The 23,645-nt window shown below is 37.8% G+C and overlaps 1 long non-coding RNA gene across 1 annotated transcript in view; it reads right to left on the bottom strand.

Moving 5' to 3' along the window:
- Nucleotides 1-23,645, bottom strand: part of LOC106008990 (uncharacterized) — a 160,816-nt gene that overhangs the window by 71,845 nt on the left and 65,326 nt on the right. The window contains exons 5-8 of the long non-coding RNA XR_015445481.1: nt 6,209-6,320; nt 6,027-6,121; nt 5,642-5,884; nt 1,942-2,104 (exon numbers count right to left, since the gene is read on the bottom strand). This is a non-coding gene — a long non-coding RNA (uncharacterized LOC106008990). The remainder of the gene's footprint in view (nt 1-1,941; nt 2,105-5,641; nt 5,885-6,026; nt 6,122-6,208; nt 6,321-23,645) is intronic.

Below are 23,645 nucleotides of genomic sequence, written 5' to 3'. Positions count from 1 at the left end.
CCTTCTAGCCCTTCTCCCTTACCCTCCCCACCAGTTACATGAGCTCATTGCTGTGTGACCCCTGCTGCTCCTGAAATCTTTTCACTAACAGCCAAAAATGTAAATAAAAATTCTAGGCCTAGGAAAACAAAGATGGATACATTTACTTTTGGCTTCCAATTTGAGTTGGTATTTTTGTTTACTTAATATATGTAACACATTTCTTGAGCTTTGTAAATTCTTAAACTAAAATTACAGGGTTAAATTTTTTTTCTGCTTCTTTCTGGTACTAAGATAATTTATACTATTCAAGGTTACTTGAAAGTCTGTTGGCAGCTAGTCAAAATTTAAAATGTAATAATCTGAGACCAAAGAAAGGAGCAAAAAAAGAGAGGACACTTTAATATCCAAGTGGCAACAGCCAAGCTTGTTATAAAAAAAAATTTCAGCAAGTAGGAAGAGTAGAATATGAAAGAAAGCTATATATTTTTGATGTTGAGAAAAGTTTTGTGGAGGATGTGGTATATAGAAATATGTTTGCTCTTATTGGTTTGTTCGAGCCTAGGCTGTTCCTTCTAAAATCTACTTGTTGCTCAAAGGAGACTAGGAAGTTATGGCCCTGACTCTCATCATTCACTCCTCCTCAGGTCCCAACTTTCCTCTCTGGTCTAACTGGTGCTTTGAGACAAAGGTTTGAACTCTCATTTCTGAAATTAATATTTGTCATGGGATTTTCTGCATAACTAGCTGGGACTACCTAGACCACCTCCTTGGGCAGTTCTGACCTGATTTGTGGCACTCATTATTGCTGACTTCATGGCATCTTAAATGTATTTGTTTCCCAAGTGTACAGGTCTTTAAAGATGCAAAACTGAAATACATCTCATCATACCGATGACTTCCAGACTAAAGTTATTTATGGGTGAAAATTTTCATCTTCAAGCATTGGGCTTACCCTTACTTGTGTTCCAGCTACATGTGATAAGATGTATATATTAACCTGGCATCAGCCAGCCAGCCAAGTTTCTTCATGTCATTTATGTCATGATTGTTATGCTAAAATGTTATGTTACCCTTGATCTTAAGTTTTCTCAGTGAAGCTTTATAGTTGTTATCTGTTAACATTCTGCAAGGATTTAATTCCTAAGACAACCATGATTGGCAAGGAAATAAGAGTTACCTGGTCATATTATAAATTTCAGGGTGCTTGATATCTAGATAAGATCATAAGATTAAACATACTGTTCCAACTACAATCCTGATTTAACTGATTTCCTGGATGTTCAACAACTAAAGTTGGGAGACCAGAGTTAAAAAGAATAACTGGGCTAAGAGGAAAGCAAATATTTTGGCCCTGGCCCTGCAAAGTCAACAAGGACCGAGGACATGAGGGGACCTTTTCTACAGGATTCTACAGCTTTGATGAGTCCCTCAACCTTCTGATCAGGGATAGTGTTGGACACCATGAGACAAGAGTGAACCAATGTACAGTGTGCTAAAAAGGAGGGTCCCCATCCATGATTCCATGGGAAGCCACATAGTCAAGCAAGGCTGTAACCTATTGTGGTAGCTGACACCAAACATCTGAGAGGCTCTGCATGTAGTTCCAAAAGTAATGCCTGACTGACCTGATAGACAGGAGGGGGTTAATTTTTATTAACATAGGTCTCACTTTAACTTGGTCTTGAACACTCAGCAGAAAAGTATAACCAAAGAGATATTAAGGTAATAGTAATATAGACAAAACATAAAAGAGGTGGTGGACTCTAATCACTGACCCCTGCTGACAGTTTTCAGCTATACCTGTAGACAAGTCTAGGAGACAGATAGTTACAAATGCTATTTCAATCCCTTAAAAACAATATCTGGATGTGTCTCCTTCTCCAATCTGTCTTTCCATTCCAGTGCTCATGCTTTGGACATATGTGCTTTAACATCTTGGTAAAGTTTGTTTATTCTCACCTAGGGACTGTCAAATTCAGAGTGGTCATGCAGATGGAACTAATGATAAAAGTGCCTTGGATCTACTGCCCCCACACAAGTCTGATCAAGGGGCACATACATCATGCTTCATATGACATGTTGTACTTTTATTCCAGATAATCATGATAATGTAACAGCAGCTCTGCAAGAGATAAACACAGAGATTCAGGCGGTATATCCAATGTCTCAGGACTCCCTAAGAGTTCATGGGACTCACGGAAGTCCACTATCCTATCTTGGATTTTTCCCTTTATAGTGCCTGTTCTTTTTATTCACCTGTTTGTTATTGCTATACCTGATCAATCTGTTTCAAAGATTTTTCACCAATAGGATTACAGCTATTTCACAAGCAGTAGCCAAAGACCTCATCAACATGGTTCTCTTTCTTCAGTCCAGACAAAATCCCAACCACCACCAGCCCCAATCAGCAGGAAGTAGATAAGAAAGAAATGTGGTGCCTGTTTTCTCTATCTAACCATAGAGTCTGGAATGAAGGAATTCAGCTGCTGCCATTCTGACAGACTACTCTAAGCAGCCTCCCAGCGTAGCTGCACTCAGTGACTCCTATTACTTTCACCCCTGCTATTGATAGCAACCACTATTCTCTGCACTTTCCTAAGTCTCGTCCTTGGGCAATCATTACTCTTTCTCAAGCCTTGTCTTTGGCAGGTAACCACAACTGCCTTTCAATGAACACCTCCACCATGACCCAGTAAAAGACCCCATAGCCTGTATGATTTGATCCATTCTGATCTCAAGGGCAGAGTGGTCCCTCTCAGGTTTGTTCTGAAATAAACTTGTCCTAGTTAGCTCTATGTGGGCAAATATTTGGACACATCCTACAGTTAGTTAGACACTTTACTGTAGTTAGTTTCTTAAATTAATGCTTTTCACAGTCTTGCTAATGGTAAGAATGAGTAGTTTCTGTCTTATATCATTTTTGAGCATTTTTGGTCAAGGAATTTAAAAAAACTAAAACTGTTTTTGTTTGTGGTAATATAAAATATGGAATTGATCTTTCTAAAAAATTAAGTTTTTGAGTTCTGTATTCCATTACTAAAATATAGTATTTAACATTTCATATAAAATTATATCAAGATTAAAATGTTTTTCAGTAAAACACTGTTTTGATTTCTATTACTTTGTAGCAAGTTTTGAAATGAGGAGGGCCTAAGTCTTAAACATTGCCATTTTTCAGAGTTGTTTGGGTCATTCTGGTCCCTTGCAATTCCATGTGAATTTCAAAAGCAGCTTGCCAATTTCTACAAAGACATCATCTGGGCTTCTGATTAGTATTATGTTGAAATTATCTGGTGTATTCATAAAGAGCAAAATTCAGAGGCTTGAGGCTACAATACCCTTAGTGACTTATCTAAGTAGAAAATTTTTATCTGAGCAGAAATTTTGTTCAATTCATTAAAAAAATCTTTTTTTGTAGAATAAAACAAAGATATAGAAAATGATATAAACAAATATATAGTTTAATAAGTAAATAGCAAACATTCATATCCACTCAGTAAAAAATTTGAACATCATTAGGTATTACAGAAGTCACTGCATGTGTGATTGGAAATCCTAACTTCCCTCCAACAAAAAGTAATTGTTCTCCTGACTTTGTATTAATCACTTCTTTATTTTATCATGTTATTATCCTCATATGCTTCCCTAGAAATTACCACATAAACTTGTTATTAAAAATAGATACTATTAAAGTACTTTTAATCTATAAGTCACTCCTCTGTTCATTTCATTTTCCTTACAGTGTATCTGATGAATAACCGGTGAAGTTTTATTACAGTCTAGATTCTGCTGACTGCATTCTCTTGGTGCCAGTTAAAAGGTTCCTCTATTCTTTATATTTCTTATAAATCCATAATTGGGCCTTGAGCCTTGATCATATTCATGTTTGATCCCGTTGGCAATACCAACAGAAAAATATATGATGCTAATAGCAGTTGGTGCTCAATGCCTAAATCTATTAATTCATTGTATAGGAAAAATAATGGTATAATTATCATTAACAAATAATAATCTATTATTTACAATACTTTTGTGATTCTAATTATATCATTAATAAATAATAATCTATTATTTACAACACTTATAATTCTAATTATGTCATTAATAAATACTAATCTATTATTTACAATACTGTTATAAAACGGTAGTATTCCTCAGGTACTATTTTGTTATTCTGATATAATTCTTATAGGGAAAGATGATTGATTTTTTTTCCTTCCTGTTCACCAGTTTTCAAAGTAATGACTTTATTACTTATCATCACCCAAGGAAATCAGGTTATTTTAATATTATTATAAATTCATAGATTTAAACATATTGTATGTTTCAATCAATTGCAATTTTCATGTATCTCCTCATTACCTTTTGCTTTTGTTAAGGAATGATCTGTATTTTTGCTTGCTGTTGATCTTTCTAACTTGTTTTAATTTCCGGCATGTTTTTCTCCTTTCCGGAGTTCTGTATTTAAACTTCTAAGTATGTGTAGTTCTGATTTATGTTGCTTTTTCAAATTTAGGTGCTGAGAGTACAAAAATGAATCAGCATTTGTCCTTGCCTTTGACAAACCACAATCTGGTACTCGAGATAATTGCAACAGACTGTGATACATGCATCATGAAAAAAATGTATAAATAACACAAAAGAAATGGGGATGAGTAACTAATAATTTTAAGTTTGTGAATTCTATGTTTAGGTTATTAAAATATAGTACTTAATATTTCATATAAAATTATATCAAGATTAAAATGTTTTTCTTAAATCTACACATTCCATCTCAGCACTAGTTCATTAAATAAGGTTTGTGGGGTTTTTTTGTTTTGTTTTGTTTGGGGGTTTTTTTGCTTTACTTTAGTGTTGTAAGATGTAAAAGTAGAAATTATGGCAGGAGCGCCACTATTCTTGGTTTTTATTCTCCAGGCAATGAACTCTGAGATAGAGGATACTGTTTTAGATGTTTATTAAGTAGTTTTGTTGAATCAAATCTGTAAAAAGTACAAGGAAACACCAAGAATGGGCAGAGGAAGAGTTAAGCTGTCCTGTAGGTCCACCAACCTCAGCCCACCCCATGGGGAACTCTGGGTATAAATTATCTGTCAGAGTTGTTCCATGTTGTGCCAGAATGGCTGGTCCTTGACATCTTTGCCTTGATGAGTCATTAGATGTTGACTGTCCCCAGAAGGCTGTGGCCTTGGGCGAGACAGCTTTCTGTGGCTGAATCAGTTTTGGGAGGGACTGTTAGCTGAACACTGTCTTACCCCTGCCAGAAATGGGGACAATCAGTCCTCTTTTGAAGGGGCATGAGTGCCACATATCCACGTCTCCCACCTACTATGATGAGGGATTGACCAAGGGGACAATCACAATTTGGTTTTGTGTTTCTTACATCTCTCACCTACCCCACAGGCATAACACAATAAAATGAGAGATTATGATTGTAATTACTGAAAGAAATATTAGACTTGTGATTACTCCCCACCACCTTTACCTTCTTTATTTCCCCGTAAGTTTGTTGGTGCATTTTAGGTATACCTTATGACCACATTCACCTTTAGGAATTTGCACCTGTACATGGTATACCTTTGTTCCTGTTTTTTCCCATTCCCCTTCCCTCCCTTCCACCTCTCTACCCCTCCCTAATACTTGGATGGGACACCCTTACCTTCTTAAATCAAGGCAGAGAGGCTGCAACAGGATCAGGTAAAGAGTACCACGTGTGTCCACTACAGCTTAAGGGATGCCATGGGTTGTTGCTAAAATTCTCTTGAGGAATCAATATGCTGAGATATGGGCCACCAGGTCATGTTAATGGAAGACTGAAAGATCAGTGACTTCTTTGGGCAGTGGACACTCAAAGTGTTTGAAAGGACTCAGGCAGAGAAAGCATTTTCCAATTGTGGGATATCTGTAATAGAGAATAGAATTGTTATTTTCATGAAAAATGTGGAGAAAAGAGATTTAAATGTAAAAAATTTCTCATTGAGCTAGGTACCTAGGAGCTAAAGAAGGAGTTATAAGTGAGCAATTAGGGAAAATGCACTACATACATCACAGATATAGTAGATTGAAGATTTCCAGAGACAAAAGAGATTGGATCCCCCAAGCTATGCAAAGTCCCCATGAAAGACCCTGGTTTAGACACCTGTAAGAGTCAGAGAGCATGTCATGAACTCACAACTGTAAACATTGAATCCCCTCAAATACTCCCCCTTTCTTTGAGCACACTTACTCCATTTTTCTTGCTATCCTCTGCAGCATTTCTGGACATCCTCTTTTGTGAGTGTCTTTAGTTTCATTGTCTCGGCAGCCTTGATGTCCTGAATTTCATGGTCATTTTGACTCTAGGGAAGAGCCAGAAAGCACATGGTGCCAGATCAGGTGAATATGGTGGAGAAGGACACATAATCATGTTTTTACCACCCTGCCTTTCCATTGGATGGCACTTGGCAGCAGCGTTCACTGTATTTTTGGCCATACCTCATAAAGACACTCACAAAAGATTTCTAGAACTACTTCAAAAGTGGCAAGAATAATGGGAGAAGTGTGTCCAAACTGAGAGGGAAGATTTTAATGGAGATTAATGACAATGTGTCTTTTATTGTAATAATTTTTTTAAAAACTTAAATAGTTACTGTATATTTTGATCACACCTTGAATTTGCTTAGGTAAATTCATAGACTTTTCAGAGCACTGATATTTCTAAGCAGTTGTTTCTAGTTTATTTAGCTGGACTTAACTCAAGGACTCTCTGAATCCTCTAAGAAAAATTATGCGCTATTTACTATAACTACATGGAATAGATTTCTAAGGAGAAATCTGATCCTCTAGCTATTAGCTCATGTTGGGAGCAGAATAACTCCAGACCAGAATGATCCTCACTGTGAAAGAAATGAAGAAGGATGTTAGAGAAAGGTAGTTGTTAGTCTGAATTGGATCAGACTGGGGATTGCAAATGCCACTAAGAATCTGGGCCTATCAGTTATCATGGGTGTACCAGATATCTTTCCAGAAAGCATTTATAATCTGGTAATATCCATAATTGAGATCTGCAGCCACTGCTCCCATATTTTAGGGTTCAAGCTAATTTATGGCCCTGGAATGAAGTCAGTACCTATCATACACTTACTGTTTTTTTTTTCTTTCTATTGAATATTTCTTGGATGTGGTAATTGTATGGTCTTCATCACAAAACGACACACATGGGTAAATGCCAAATAGTTTCGCTAGTGTGAGAAACGGAAAGTGTAAATAAGAATTAAAATGAGTAACTGATAATTTGAAATAGGAAGAAAAGGGCCAACAGGTTAGGGGAACTGGGAGGGGAAGGGGAAAGGAAAGAAGGGAAAGGAAAAATTATGAGAAAATAAAAAAATGGAAACAAAGTATTTGTAAATAGGGAATGGTGGAGGGGGTGAAGGGAGCACAGGGAATGGGGAAAAAATATGAACCACGCTGGAAAAATTGGGTTTCAACTTGCCAAAGATTAAAACTAGACCTATATCTCTCACCATGCACTAAACTAAAATCAAAATGGAGGGGCCGGGGATTTAGCTCAGTGGTTTCGCCGCCTGCTGCGCAAGCCCAATGACCTGAGTTCCATCCCTGGTACCAAAAAAAAAAAAAATCAAAATGGATCAAGGATATAAATATTAAAATAGAAACACTGAATTACCTGGAACGGAGGTTAGGTAGAACTCTTGAAGACATTGGTGTAGGAAAAGATTTTTATAAACAAAACTATAGTTGCCTGTGAACTAGCAAAAACAATCAACAAGTGGGATCTCTTCTTATTAAAAAGCTTCTGCACAGCAAGAGAAACCACCAGCAGTGCGAAGAGACAACCAACAATGTGGGAAAAAATCTTCACCTGCTTTTCCTCAAAGGTCTACTATCCCAAATCTATAAACTTAAAAAAATCAGACCTCCCAAATTTAAAGACCCAATCTAAAAAAGGGGATCTGAAATGAACAGACATTTCCCAGACAAAGAAGTAGAAATAGCAAATAAATACATGAAAAAATGTTCAACATCACTGGTCATTCAAGAGATGCAAATGAAAACAATGCTGAGGTTCCACCTCACTCCAGAAAGAATGGCTGCTATCATGAAATCAACCAATAACAAATCCTGGGGGTACTGTGGGTAAAGAGGAACACTGCTCCACTTCTGGTGGGAGTGTAGACTGGTGCAATCACTGTGGAAATCAGTATGGAGATACCTCAAAAAACTAGGACTAGAAGTCCCATTTGACCCAGTTAATCCCCTGCTGGGTATCTTCCCCAAAGAATTAAAAGAATCACACCACAGTGATATATGTGCACCCATGTTCATAGCAGCACAGTTTGTAATAGCTAAAACTTGGAAGCAGCCCAAATGCCCATCAACTGGAGACTGGATAAAGAAAATGTGTTTTTTTAAATAAAATGGAGTACTACTCAGCCATAAAAAATGAGAAATTAGAGGCATTTATAGCTAAGTGGATGCACACTGAGGCAATACTCTTAAGTGAAATAGATAGGACACACATGTGTAAATACCAAATAGTTTCTCTGGTGTGAGAAAGTGAAAGTGTAAATAAGGACTAAAAGGTATAATAGATCATGTGAGATTGGAAGAAAAGGGGCCAAGGGGAAGGGGAAGTGGGAGGGGTAGGGGAAAGGAAAGAAGGGAATGGAATTATTATGAGAAAATGAAAAAGTGGAAACAAAGTCTTTGTAGATAGGGAGGGGTGGAGGGGTTGAAGGGAGGGCAGGGGAATGGGGAAAAATAAGAACCAAGAGAGATTAGGTAAAGGTGCAGATTTCCAATGATGAATGTCATTATGTTGTACACCTGAAATGTACCAATAAAATAAAATAAAATAAATAAGAACCAAGACACATCATGTACAGGTACAAACACCCAATGATAAATGTAAACGTATTGTATACCTAAAATGTACCAATAAAAAAATTTAAGCAAATAAATTAATTAATTAACACCATACTGAATGACTAATACAAAAAAGGAATTGTACTTTGAGTTACATTTAAATTACATTTAAAATTTTTATTTTTTTTATTTTTTTTATTTTTTTCAGTGTTGAGGATGGAGCCCAGGACCTTGCACATGCTAGGCAGCACTCTAACCCTGAATTGCACCTCACAGCTGAAATTTAATGTTTATCCAGGTATGCATATAAATAGTTTTAAAATGCAAATAATACTGCAGGGATAGTAATTAAAAAAACAATTTCTTGCTTCATCTCTCCCATCCTTCCCCCTGCCCAAGTACCTCTTTCTGCAGAAGAAACCAATTTCAGCTCCTTTAAATAGTTCCTCCTGTAATTATTTCCATATTTGTATAAAATATACTTAAATTGTCATTTCCTGATTTTCTCTCAATATTGCACTTCCTGCTACGGAAGATGGAGATTTAGCTTTCCTACCAATCCTGCACCTTACCTCCAACTTCACATTTCCCTCCTCCTTTCTTATGTAGCATATATAATAACTTTTACTAAATAAATATTTACTTTAGTATGACCATGTGGGTATTATTTGTAGCCACAGCTATAAAATGTTAAGTAAAATAGAAACTGTTGGACATTTCTTTGAGTAGAAAGAAGTTTAATACAAGAAAATAAATCTGTAAAAATTAATTAAAAATACAAATATTGCCAGAAATTTGCCAATAGTTTTAACTGCCTGTAACCTAGATGTTGATTCTTAGAGAACATTTCAAATTTCCAGAAGTTGCTGCTGCTGATAACAATCATAGATTCATATGGACCACTAAAAGTTTTAGAGCATAAGAATCAGAAATTGTCAAATAGGACATTTAGACAAATCCACAGTAATAGAGATTCTAGTACTCCTCCCTTAACAACCAGAAGAAAAGTAGGCAAAAATTCAGCAAGGACAGAAAATCTGAATATTGTCACCAACCATCCTGACTTAAATGGTATTTATAGAACACTAAACTAACAATTGCAAAATACAGCACCGTATAGGTAGACTTACCAAGGAAGAAACAGAGTAGACAAAAGTTACTACTATCAGGAATGCAAGAGGGGACATCAATATAGAACTTATTAAAAAGATAATAAGGGAATATTAAAACTTTATGCCAGTAGATTTGACAGCCTATATGAAAGAGTACATTCCTTGAAAAATGTGAATACTAAAATAGAAATAACACAAATTATCAAAACAGAAACAAAAAATGGACTCTATATCAATTAAACAAACGGAACTTATAATCTAAAACTTTCCCTTACGAAACACTGCAGTCCTAGCTCTTATTGAATATTTAAAGAATAAAATAAAGCTACTCAGAAAATTCTTTCAGAAATGTGGGGAAAGGTAAAACTTTTCAATTTATTTTATGAGGCGACAATTTCACTGTTACCAAAATCAGACAAAAAATGTGGCAAAAGAGGGAACTACAAATCAGTGTCTGTCATGAACATAGGCACAAAGATTCTTAAAAATTAGCAAATCAAATCTAACACTTTATGTATGAAGGATAAGACATCACTCTGGGGGAAGGTACTTCATCCTAAGAAGGCAAAATTGTTTTCATGTTTGTAATAAATGAAGCTCACCATATCAATAGAATAAAGGAGAAGGAAACATGCAATCACTTCAAAAGTCAAAGAAAAGCACTTGATACAATTCAACACTGATTTATAAAAATTTCCATGAAAGATGGGTTTTAGAAGGCAAATTTCTTAATCCACTTAAGGCCGTCTTCAAACTAGCAACTGTAAGCATAAAACTCAGTGATAAAGTTCAGTGATTTCTACCTTACATCAGAAATAAAGCATTTCTGCTTCAGTACCCTTACCTATCATTTTATTACAGATCCTAGTTAGTGCAATGAAGCAAGAAAAAAAGGCTTGATGGCTGGGAAAAAAGAAGTAAGGTGCTGTTATTATTTGCAGATAACCTGAACTTAGGGAATAAAAAAAAAAAATCCTAGTGGAACCAATGAACTTAACAGAGTTATAGGATGTATAACATCAATGTACAAAACCAGTAACATTTACATGTGCTAACAATAAACAAAAAATGAGATAAAACATACCATTTACAACAGCATAAAATTAGTTTGGAGAGACTTAATAAATTCAAAACCTAGAGTAATTAATGAATAGATATATGTACTATCAGTCTGAAGACTTAATATTGTTTAGATGCCAATTGTACCCACAGTAATCTACAGATTCAATGAAGTTTCAATTAAATTGTGAGCAAGACTTTTTTGTTTTGTTTTGTTTTCGCTTCTTTTCTTTTCTTTTTTTGGTATCAGAGATGGAACTCTGGTCCTTGCACTTGCAGGGCAGGCGGCAGAACCACTGAGCTAAATCCCCGGCCTGCAAGATTGTTTTTCAGGAAGAATGTAATTTTAAGATTTATAGATAAGTAAAATATTTGGTACATCTTAAACAATTTTCCAAAATAGAAATGAGGTTGGAGAATTATGCTATTTCATTTCAAGAACTCCTATTAAGCTATAGTAATTTAAACAGTGTAGTATGGTACAAAGTAGACATAATGATACCTGCAACAGGATAGAGAAATGGACCCACACTCATATGCTTAATTGATTTTTCACAAAGATGCTAAGAATATTTCCTCTTTTTTTCTTTTCTTTTTTGGTACCGAGGATTGAACTCAGGTCTTTGTCCTTGCGAGGCAGGCAGTGCAGCCACTGAGCTAAATCCCTGCCCCACTAAGAATATTTTCATGGGGAAAATGTATTATTTCCAGTAAATGCTGTTGGAAAAGCTGAATTTCTGTGAAAAAATAACCTAGGCCCTTATGCTATTCAAAAAACTAACTCATAAGAGATCATAGACTTCAATATAAGCACTAAGGCTCTTCAATTTTTGGAAAATTAAATAGTTGGGAGTTGGAGATGAAGAATGGGGAGAGTTGAGGTGATAGTTGTATCAGGTATATGTTATTTTAGGAATTACCTAAAAATGTACGTAGCTAAATGTTACAACTGTAGAATTGTACATGAGGCTATATGAATGTTTGTGATATACTGTAGTCCGTTATTTTCCATATGTAGAAAATATTTCATAATTAAAATATAGTAACACATTATAGTGAGGAATAGTAATGAAGTAATTAACAGTAATGAAGATTATGTGTAAAATAAAAAGCAGCACAATTCATAAGGGCTAAATCTTGGAAGCAGGCCATCAACAGATGAATGAATAAAGAAAATGTATTTACAAACAATGGAGTATTATTCTGCCATAAAGAAGAATAAATTAGTCTTTTGTAGGGAAATGAATGCACCTTGAGACCATAACGTGAAGTGAAATAAACCAGACATACAACTATACATATCACATGCTTTCTTTTATATGAGAACCCATATACCCCAAATAATGAATAAAATAAAAGGTAGACAATAAGAAGTAGGAAGATAGATCTTTCTCGTATGGGGAGGGGATTAACAGATGAAAGGAAGGGAGAGGAGAAGGCATTAGAAAAAGAATTCAGATGTGCCATGTACATGTATCAATTTCTCATAAGAAATACAATCATTATGTAGTGGAAACATATACTAGTATAAAATAAAAGCTGAGAAAAATAATTTTGCTGTTAGATTTCCAGGCAGATAGGCTTGACTACGGAAGACCTAAAATTTATATATGATAAAACATAAAAAATCTTGAATGATTTTCAGTACAGGTAAGAGTCAAAATGCTGGTAAAGTTAAAATATATAGTTGCTTTAAATTCATAATAGATGCAACAGAAAAAATAAACAGCATACATAATAAATTGACACAAAATATACATAAAAATAAGAAATGATTATTTCACTAGTAATTAAATTCTGAGAAATAGAGACCACTTTTTGTATATTTGATTGGCAAGGGTAAAATATAATGCTCATGGTTGGCTGGAGTGCCAGGAAATGCTCAATCTCACACACTGCTCGGAGAAGATGAGGTGATACAACAGCTGATCAAAAAATAGGGTGTTTTGTTTAAATTTTTTAAATTATTACAGTAAGAGACACAGTGCCATGAATTTCCCCAAAAATACTTCCCCCAGCTTCAAATACACTTATCCCATCATTTTTGTCACTTTTGAAGTAGTTCTGAAAGTCCTCTTTCCTGAATGTTTTTTCCAGATGTTACCAGAAATATAATGAATGCTGCTGCCCAATGAAATCCAACAAAAAGGCAGGCTTTTAAAATGATGGTGTGTCCTCATCCATCTTATTCATCGAATTGTCATGGGACTTCTGGCTCTTCTCCAAAGTCAAAACGATCATGAAAGGTAAATGTTTTGAACTGATGCAGGACATCAAAGCAGCAAAGACATGCAACTAAAGACACTCATGAAAGAGGATTCCTAGAACTGCTTCAGAAAATGGCAAGAACGATGCGGTAAGTGTGTTCAAAGCTAGGAAGTATTTTGAGTGGGTTTGATGCAATGTATCTTTTACTGTAATAAATTTTTAAACAATTTAAACTTTTATTTTATTTTTTGACCAAGCCTTATACAACCCTTTTCTTGGTCAATTTGGTAATGTATAAAAAGATCGTCAAAATTATGACACAATTTGGCCCAGAAATTTCACTTATAGGAGACAGCATAGCATTGACAGAACCCACTCCCTGGAGCTAGAATTTTTTGGTTCAAATTCTGGCCCCACAACTTCATAACTGTATCTTGGGAAAGGGTACTTTACCTATTTGGGCCTCAGTTTCTCTGATCTATATAATTAGGGAAAATAACCCCTGGGTGTTTTTTGATGCTTATATAGGTATATACAATAATGACTTAGGACACTGTTTGTCATGCAGTCAGTACGCTATGTTTGTTTCTCTTCTTTCTCTCATCTTCTTTTGTTTGTTTGTTTGTTTGTTCTGTAATACCAGGGCCTACACACTGAGCTACGTCCTCAGGAGTTTTATATTTTTCATTTTGAGACAGGGTCTTGCTACATTGCTAAGGTGCCCGGCCAGGCTTTAACTTGCAATCCTGATCCTCCTGCCTCACCGTCCTAATGTGCTGGGATTACAAGCGTGTCCCACCAGGCCTGGCTTCTCTTGCCATTTTATTAGAATAAAAATTTCAATCTGCTTTTCCCTGACCTCTAACTTTGATTTTAAAAGGAAGTTTCTTCCCCAGGTTAGCCTTAGCAATATTTTCTTGGACCTCTGCTTGACTCAGTAGCAGAGTTCTTGGACTCTGTCTCTGAGTTACAGATTCTGCCCTCTATGGACCTTCACCCGCCTCGTGTTAGTGTCATTAAGTTACCTGGAGTGGGTCTAACTCACTCATCTCCTGCGTCTCTTTCTACCTGCCCTGTTGTTGACTCTGGGTTGAAGCTTGGTTAATCCTGGGCTCCCCGTGTCACTTGACAATTTGGAAGCACTACAGGAGACCTATGTTGGCTATACCCACTGTGTTTCTTGTTTGCACAAGCTGAAATAAGGGTGAAAGGGAGAAGAATGGAAGAGGTCTGATGAAAGATCCTCTCCTTCTCACGTATGTGAATTAGACATTCCCTCTGGGAAGACTCAGAATCACTAATTCCCAACATGTAAAGAGTGTCCCATTTCTTGTCTTAGATGGGGACTCATTTAACTTCTTAACACTCATCAGCACTTCTTTATGGAGCACATATTCTCTGGCAGGGCCTGAGACAGACACAGTGGATGCAAGTTTGAATATGATAAGAGCTTGGCCCTAAAGCAATTAGATCATCATGTAAACAAACACAAAAAAAATTACAGGGCATTGGGGGTAAAGACAAGCACAGAGTTGTGTGCCTGTTTCCAGGGTGGCACGAGAAGAGAGGGGCTGACTTGGTCTGAGTCCAGCGGTGAGTTTACGTAGGACTTGACTTTGATCATGTTTCACATGGTGGGGCGGGGGGGCATTCCCAGTTATGGGACAGGCATATCTGAAAGCACAGATCTGTGCCAGGAGTCTGGTGGTTTCCTCTGTACCAGTAATGCCTGGTGTGTCCAGAGCAGGAGGCATAGGTATAGGAGGGGTTTATGAAGCCATAGCATCAACCAGAGGCCACACCTTTTCAAAGATTACATATAATTTTCCAGATAATGAGGGCTTTAAAGCAGGGGAGTAACGAGATCAGATATGTGTTTTATTTAGGCAATTTGTGATAGGATGTGGAAGATGGATTGCACATGAAGAGATGAAATCAGAACGTTCCCCTGTAGCCTAGGTATGAGGAAGAGGGGAGGTGGGAAAGGAGAGGTGGAGAGCCTCAGGTGTCAGCACCTGGCAATAAATCAGATATTGTGACTGAAAGTGAGCGAGCATTAAAGAGGGATGTGAGCTGGGTTTCTGACTCAGGTCACCAGGCAGATAACAGAGCCTCAGCCAAAACAGGTTATAGATGAGAACACTGGGTGCTAAAGATATTTGGAAATTTTGAATATGAGATACCTGTGGGATACCCAGGGACAAGTCTCCAGAATATCAATAAAATACAGGTCGGTTGCACAAGAACAGAAATATTAGCAGCAGATCTCTACCTAGGGTCTTCATCCTATATGTAGTATTTAAAATTGTTGGATCAGATGTATTTGCCCAGGGTGAGCACAGGGAGGTGTTCAGTGCATAGAAGGGGAAGTGTGCTGACGTTAGCATGGAGAGTGGACACAGCAGATTGTACACTCTCCCAGGCACTGATTATCACAGAGGGCAACCCCTGACATTGCAGAGTATACAAACTGTGTGGCTGTATTTACAAACAAGGGGAAAGACCAGAATATTTGCATAAGACTAAAATGAATAGTACTAGAGGTAGGAGGAGAACGGAGAAAGAATGTAACACAGAAGCCATGGTAGCAGAATATTTCCCAGGGGCTGGAGGATGTGATAAACTGTGCCTAGGAAAGCTCACATATTGAGGGGCTGCTGGATAGGAGCTCTTTGGCACATCTTAGGGGCGAGGCTTCCATGCACTGGCAGGGACAAAACTGAGGGTCAGGCTTCTCCAAGTGGTGACATTGGAACATGTGGAGTGAGGCAGTGAGAGAAGAAAAGGAGGAGAAGTTCTCACAGGGGAAACAGGAAGTGCAAAGACCAAGGAGTAGGTTCCCGCTTAGATCTTTCAGGTGCTGACGACCATCCTAATCTAAGGCAAGGGCTACCATATGTAGTGTGGCGGGCTGTGGTGGGGAGTTTTCCTGCTACCAAGAGGATTAGAAGCTGTTCTGTGGTTTAGATCTAGAATGTCCCCCACAGTGTGTTCAGAGGTGGGACTCTTAGAAGGTGACTGGATCATGGGAGTGGTATACTAATCCAAGGGTCCAGTCGGAAGTGGTGGTCACTGGGATGTGACCTGGAAAGATGTATTTCCCTCCCTGGCTCCTCCCTTCATTCTCTGCTTCCGGGTCACCATGATGTGAGCAGCTCTCCTCCTCTGGACCTTTCCGGCATGCTGTATCTGCATTGGAGCCCACTGGCTATGGATGGAATTTTCTAAAACACACGAACCAAAATAAACCTCTGCTCTTTGAGTTGTGGGTGTTAAGTAAGGTGTCCAAAACAGGAAATTGACTGAGATAGAGGTTATTTTTTTATTTATATATATATTTATTGATACATTTTAGGTATAAAATACATTTATATTTATCATTGGGTGTTGGTACCAGAACATGATATATATTAGTTCTTATTTTGTTCTCCCATTACCTGTGCACCCTTCCCTATTTGCACAGAGTTTGATTCCACTTTTTTTCTCATAGTTTTTCCTTTCCCTTCTTCCCTTTCCCCTTTCCCTCCCACCATCCTGAAACCCTCGGACCTTTTCTTATTTCAAATTATCAATTATTCACTTTAATCATTTTCATCCTTATTTACACTTTCAATTCCTCACATTAGAGAAACTATTCAGTATTTACACATGTGTGTCCTATTTATTTCACTTAAGAGTATGGGCTCAATGTGCATCCATTTAGCTATAAATGTCTCTAGTTTCTCATTCTTTATGGCTGAGTAGTACTCCATTTTATTAAAAAACCACATTTTCTTTATCCAGTTTCCAGTCGATGGGCACTTGGGCTGTTTCCAAGCTTTAGCTATTACAAACTGTGCCGCTATAAACATGGGTGCACTTATATCGCTGTGGTGTGATTCTTCTAATTCTTTGGGGAAGATACAAAGCAGGGGAATAGCTGGGTCAAATGGGACCTCTAGCCCTAGTTCTTTGAGGTATCTCCATACTGATTTCCACAGTGGTTTCACCAGTCTGCATTCCCACCAACAATGGAGAAGGGTTCCTTTCTCTCCACACCCCCGCCAGCATCTGTTATTGGTTGATTTCTTGATTGCAGCCCTTCTTTGTGGGGTGAGGTGGAATGAGATAGAAGTTATTAAAGATGTTTTCTCAAAGGCTCTTTCAAGCCTTGGGAAGAAAAATCATTGTTGATACCAGTTTGGCTTGTGATTAGATGTCCCCCCAAAGCCTCATGTTTTTTCATAGAGTGCACAGTTGATTCATGATTGGTTTAGGCCTGAAGGCACTAGGTATAAGGGCGTGAGTGCTACCTGCCCTAGGTAGTCTGCATGAGGTAAAAGAGGCAGAAAGATGCTGTTGAGGGCTCTTGTTGCTTTTGCTCTCTTCCGCTGCCATGAACGGTTGCCCCTCTGCCACCCTGCATTGGAGCCAGCTGATTATGGACTGAAACCTCTATGAACTTTAAGCCAAATAAACCCTTTCCCCTTTAACTTTGGGTGTTGGGTATTTTGTCTCAGCAATGAGAGAAAAATAACTAACACAAACCGGAAGGCAAATATGTTGTTGATTTTCTCTTTCTTGGTCTGACTCTTCCTGTGGAGTACTTTGTTAATGTATAATTTTATTTTTAAAGTTTTTACTGTCCATGGATTGTCCTAGTCAAGAGGTACTGAAGGCTGTCTGATACAGAATCCAAAATGCCTCCTGGGAAGAACAGAACCCAGGATTCTGCAGGCAGAGACTCCAATTGGAAATGTGTAGCAGATTGCAGCATAGAGATTAAAGTCTTGCTTTGGATGTCTGTGATCCCAGCACTCTGGAAGGCTGAGGCAGGAGAGTTGCAAGTTCAAGCCCAGCCTGAGTAACTTAGTGACTTAGCTAGACTCTGTCTCAAAATAAAAAATAAAGGCCAAGAGGCACACAGCTGTAATCTCAGAATTTGAGAGGCTAAGAAAGGAGGATCACTGCAAATTTGAGGTCAGCCTGGGCTACGTAGTGAGTTCAAGACCAGCCTGAACTACATAGTGAGACCTTGTCTCAAAAATCCAAAAAAAAAAAAAAATTAATCCCCAGTGGCAGAATAAATATTCTTCTAAGAGAGGTTAGAAGGTTAGAACAGAGCAAAGAGAGCGCTATGGTTAGATCTAACGTGCTCCCAAAGCTCTGTGTATATGGAAGACGATAAGGTCTTGGCACTGTGCTCACAAATGTGAGATTTGCAGCTGGTATCTGGTTGGAAGAAGCAGAGCACTGCGGGTGACCTGGGAGAGTAGACCTCCCTCCCTGGCTCCTTTCTTCTCTGCTTCCTGATCTCTATGACCCATGCAGCTCAGCTCTCCTCCATGGAAGGCCCTCCCACCACTCATTTCTGTGTTTGAGGGTGCTACTCATAGACTGAATTTTCTAGAAACCATGATCCAAAATAAACCTCTCTTCCTTTAAGTTATCGGTGTTGGATGTTATGTCTCAGCAACAGGAAAGTGACTAAGCTATAATTCAAATTCTCCCTAACCTCATGAAATTACCTGGCTACAATTCATTATCTGGTAAAATTACCAGATTTAGCCTACAAAAATGGAGGATTTAAAATATTACATAAGACACACATGCTAATAAATTATTCATTGTGGATCTCAAGTTCAAATTTAACTGACTGGCTGGAGATGAAGGTGCATGCCTGTAATCCCAGCCCTCGAGAGGTTGAGACAGGAGGATAGCCACAAGTTCAAGGCCAGCCTGGGCTACATAATAAGTTCAAGGCCACCCTGAACTACATAGTGAGACACTGTCTCAAAAAAATAATTAACTGATGTCCTATATTTTATCTGACAACCTTGTTTCTAAAGGTGATGACCCAGGGGATGATAATCTATTGGGGAAAACAAGTTTTTAGCCAAAGTTTTGCTCTGCATTTGAGATTAATGTCACTTTTTCAGAGAAAAGAGCAGCTACCTTCTGGTAATATCTCCTTAGACCTACAAATATATCTGTTGCTTCAAAAATCTCATATTTCTCATCAAATGAGGCTACCTCTGCCCTTCATCATTAGCTGGGTGCCTTGTGACAGGCTGCTTCACTTTTCTGAGTCTCAGATTTCTCAGCTTTAACTATTTTGAGGACAGCCTTGAGACATTAAAGAAAAAGTGCTTTGTAAAATTGTGAAGTGTTATCTAGGTATAAGCAGTAGTTATTATTTCTTCACTGATTTTTCATTTTATCTCCTTTTCTATGAGAACTATGAAACAGTTGTTGGTATACTTTCAAGTTACTATAACTTTATGGATTTTTCCAGAAAAATTACATATTCTTTCAGAGGGAAAGATGTTTCATGGTTCCCTTTCCCATGCAGTCCAAGTTGGTTCCCCTCAGGAAATCCTACTCTGGCCCCTTGGGAAAATCAGTGACCTTTGGACTTCAGATAAACATAGCAATGGTTCCAAAATATTCTTGCTTTTTTGACCTAAGTGCTGACCAGCATGAAGTTTCCAAATCTCACTATTTCCTGTTGATCCCACAACCTAGGAGGCCATGTGGTTACTGGTGATCTCATATGACTTCACTGATACTCTGTAGCTGAACAGTCAGCCGATCCATGGATCCCCTAAAATACCTTCCTTAGGGGCTTGGGCAAGTGGATTGTCACCAACCTCCATTACTCCCTGCCAATATCTTCCATGACCAAACCTGCAAGTAGTCATGGTGGCACATGCCCGTGATCCTATCACTTTGGGAGGCTGAGGCAGGGAGATCACATGTTTGAGCCCAGCCTGGGCAACTTAGCAACTTAGTGAGACCCTGTCTCAAAATTTTTAAAAAGATTTAAAATGGGCTGGAGATATAGCTCAGTGCAAGGCCCCTGGGTTCAATCTCCAACTTAAAAAAAAACAGAGAGAAAGAAAACAAATTGAATCTACAACCATTGGTAAGATTAATTGTACAAAATGTTCAAATTGCAGAGAAGTCTGATTAAAGAATTAAAACTAATCAGCAAAGAAAAGCACTAGAGGCATGTTGATATATTTGTTTATAAAAATTTGTATAGAGTTAAGATCATATATAATACTGTGAAATAAAAAATCTTGGGTCCTAGTTTTTCATGTTGCATCATGATTGTTTTTCAGACTGCTATATAGTTTTCAAAATAATTTTTAAAAATTTACTTCATTTCCTTTATAGTAGTCCATCATTTGGATGAGCCATCATTCATTCAAGAATTTTCTATATGTAGAAGCATTTTAAGCATAGCAACTACATTAAACAAGTACTATTCTGAGGATATGATCAAAGTTTATATTGATTTTTGTACCTCAAGATTTTTCCTTATCCTAGGACAAGATCCTTGACTCCCCAGGTAATAGAAGGTCTTTGGGCTTCCCATTTGACAATTAGCATTCTCAGGCTGTGTATATTTCAAAAGCCCAGAACTTGATTTTGAGTTATACTTTTCCTTTCTGCCAACTGGCTGCAGGCAAGAAGCTGCTATCTATGGCACCTCTGGGCTTCATGCACTTGTGGCCTGGCTGCTGTTCAAAGCTGGTGATTTTCTGTAGGAGCCCATTCCTGCCTACCTCCTTGGGTCCCCTGTTGGGATTTCTTGACTACACTCTGTGATCTTCCACCTGCATTCTCTTTTGCCATCTCACCTTTGACAGGAGTCGCCTTGGACAAGATCCCATTAAAAATAACCCCAGATCCATGTCCCTGCTTGAAATGCTGTGTCTGATCTGTGAGGCTCAGGCAATTTTGAAGAGACGCTGCTCTGTTCAAGTCTTCGTCTGGACGTATGTTTTCATTTCTTTTCTGTAAACACCTAGCTGTGGGAAGGCTGGGGCATAGTTAGGTTTTACATTCCCACCAGCAGCGCACAGGGTTCTAGTTAATCCACACACCCACCAACGTTTGGTATGGTGTCTTCTTAATTTTATCTATTCTAATAGATGTGCAGTGGTATCACACTGTGATTTTAATTTGCATTTCCCTAATGACTAATGATGTGACAGCTTTCTCCTTACTCACAGTCAGAGTGCAGAACATTCAAGATGCAGAATTTTTGTGTCTTACTTGGGCAGGGAGAGCACAGAAGGGTCAGGCTGAGGGGTAGATTGAGGGAACTGCAGTCATGAAGACTAAGGTAGGAGCTGTGGGCACCTTCAAGACCAGACAAGGTAGTGCCCACCAATTAAAGAAGAGGAGGCCACAGTGAGCAGCAGAGGGTACCCAAGGACAGGACAAAAAGCAGACTCCACTCTCCTGTTGCTTTGAGGACATTTGGAAGGAGAAGAGAAAGAGATCCCATTGGAGGAAACCTTTTTGCTTGAGTCTGTACTTTGAATTGACTGGTTATTGGCTCAAGAGAGACTGTTTTAAAGCCAAAAGGATTCATAAACCAAGCAGGGCATTAGAATAAGGATATGCAAGATGAAACTTAAGGGATAGAACAGATGATTACACAGAAAAGAGACCCATTTTTTTGCTGGGTGCTATGTGGCTCATGGGACCTGATGTGTTCCTGAGCTAGTCAGAAGGGTTTAAAGCCAAATTGGGGTGAGTCTCTCATGGTTGATCACTGCAGAGTATATTCTCAAATATCTCTAATCTCCTTTTATAAGTCTGCATTTAAGCCAATTTTTCCATTCTGCACTTATACAACTATATTTTGGAATCCAAATCAAGGGATTTTTGAGTCCTGTGTTTATCTTGTTGAATTTGGACTATATTTAAGTCTTCTAAAAGATTTTTATATTTTAATTTCCTCACCAATAGGGAACTATAGAGAAATGATAATTTTGGAGACAGAGTATTTGTATTGATATTTGATTTCTTTACTTCTGGATTGTGGAAGGTCACTCAGTCTATATTACCCACCTTTTCATTGTTGTCTCTTCAAAATGCATCACCTATAATGACCCAATGTGGATTAAAATACCCAACAAATAATGTTGGTAGTGAGTAGTGTGCTGGTCAACAGCTAACAACAGGTCTGTTATTTGTGTGTTAATTTCTGTGATATTGATACTTGCATCACTGCTGGTCTCAGACTATATTGTGATGTGTAACATTGGGAAGAGATGCATGTAATCTGCTCTTGTGAGCTAGTGGGTTGATCATAGTCATAATTTGATTCTGTCCACTAAGGTACTGGGGTCATCTATAAACAAATAAGCATTACTTCAATATCTTTATCTAAATCACAATTAGCATTTTTATTGGAATAGGAAAGAGACTTATAATTTGCTAGGAGGACTCCTTTGGGTTGTGACCAGTTTGTTTCAGCTAATTTAAACATTTTTTTCAGCAATTAGTTTTTAATCAGCATAATGGTTAAACTAAATTTGATCTGAAGATAACCTTCATCCTTGTCTTTTCATAATGCGTTGTAACCTATGGTGGGTAACTAACTGAGACTCTTACATAAGAGTACACTTTTGTAACAAAAAACTGATTCTCAGCTATCACAGCAGCCATCTTTCAATCACATAAAGCCAACTAATCAGACCACATTTAAGTAATGCAAATGTCAAGGTGTAGTCAATCAACCTGACTTTGGATTTCATGTCTGTTTTCCATTCAGAAATGCTGCCTCCCAGGCTGTCGAGTGGAGTTCTCTGAACTTCTGGGTCCAAGAATTGCCCATTTAGTGAATTATTCTTTGTTCAATGAAATGCTAATAAATTTAATTTGTCTACTTTTAAAAATATAATTATAAGATGATTCACTCAACACTTGTCCATCTCAACTATGATGCCATCTTGAAATTTTGTTAGATCTCTTCTTGAAGTTGTATTCCATTTTTTCCAGTACATTCCCTAACTTGGTGGTTCTCCTCACTCACTATGAGAAACCCCCCGGATATTTGAAAATACCCCTAAGGCCCAGCTCAAGACTGGCTACATAATTTGTGGGGACCAGTGCAAAAAGAAAATGTGGGCTTCTTGTTTAAAAAATTAAGAATTTCAAAATGGTGAAAGCAGAACATTAAACTAACTGTAGGGCTGTCTGGAACCTGCACCTGAGGCCTCTGTCTGGGGTGGAAATGCATAAACCAGATCCTTTTCCAGCCTCATCTACTCACTTACTACTTGGTAGAAAGTGAAATATGGGAGTTTGTAGTTTTTAAAAACTTCCTAGGATAGCCATGAGTCATGAACTCAGTGAACCTCAGACTTATAGCTGAATGACTTGGAGAGGTTGTTAAAGCACAGATGGCTGAGCCATGTCTTAAGAGTTTCTGTTTCAAAAAGTCTGGTGTAGTGCATGTCTTAATCACTTTCTCATTGCTGGGATAAAATATTCAATACCTACAACTTAAAGGAGGAGAGATTTATTTTAACTCATGGCTTTTAGAGGATTCTGTCCATGGTCAGCTGTCTCTAAGGCAAGAAGGGCATAGAGGTAGGGATGGAAAAGGAAAGCTGCTCACATCATGGTGGCCAG

Source organism: Heterocephalus glaber, unplaced genomic scaffold, assembly GCF_053883595.1.
Source record: "Heterocephalus glaber isolate CG9 unplaced genomic scaffold, H.glaber_assembly_v1.0 deba00001610, whole genome shotgun sequence".
NCBI classification, from domain to species: Eukaryota; Metazoa; Chordata; class Mammalia; order Rodentia; family Bathyergidae; genus Heterocephalus; species Heterocephalus glaber.
This window is presented reverse-complemented; position numbering and strand designations above follow the sequence as displayed.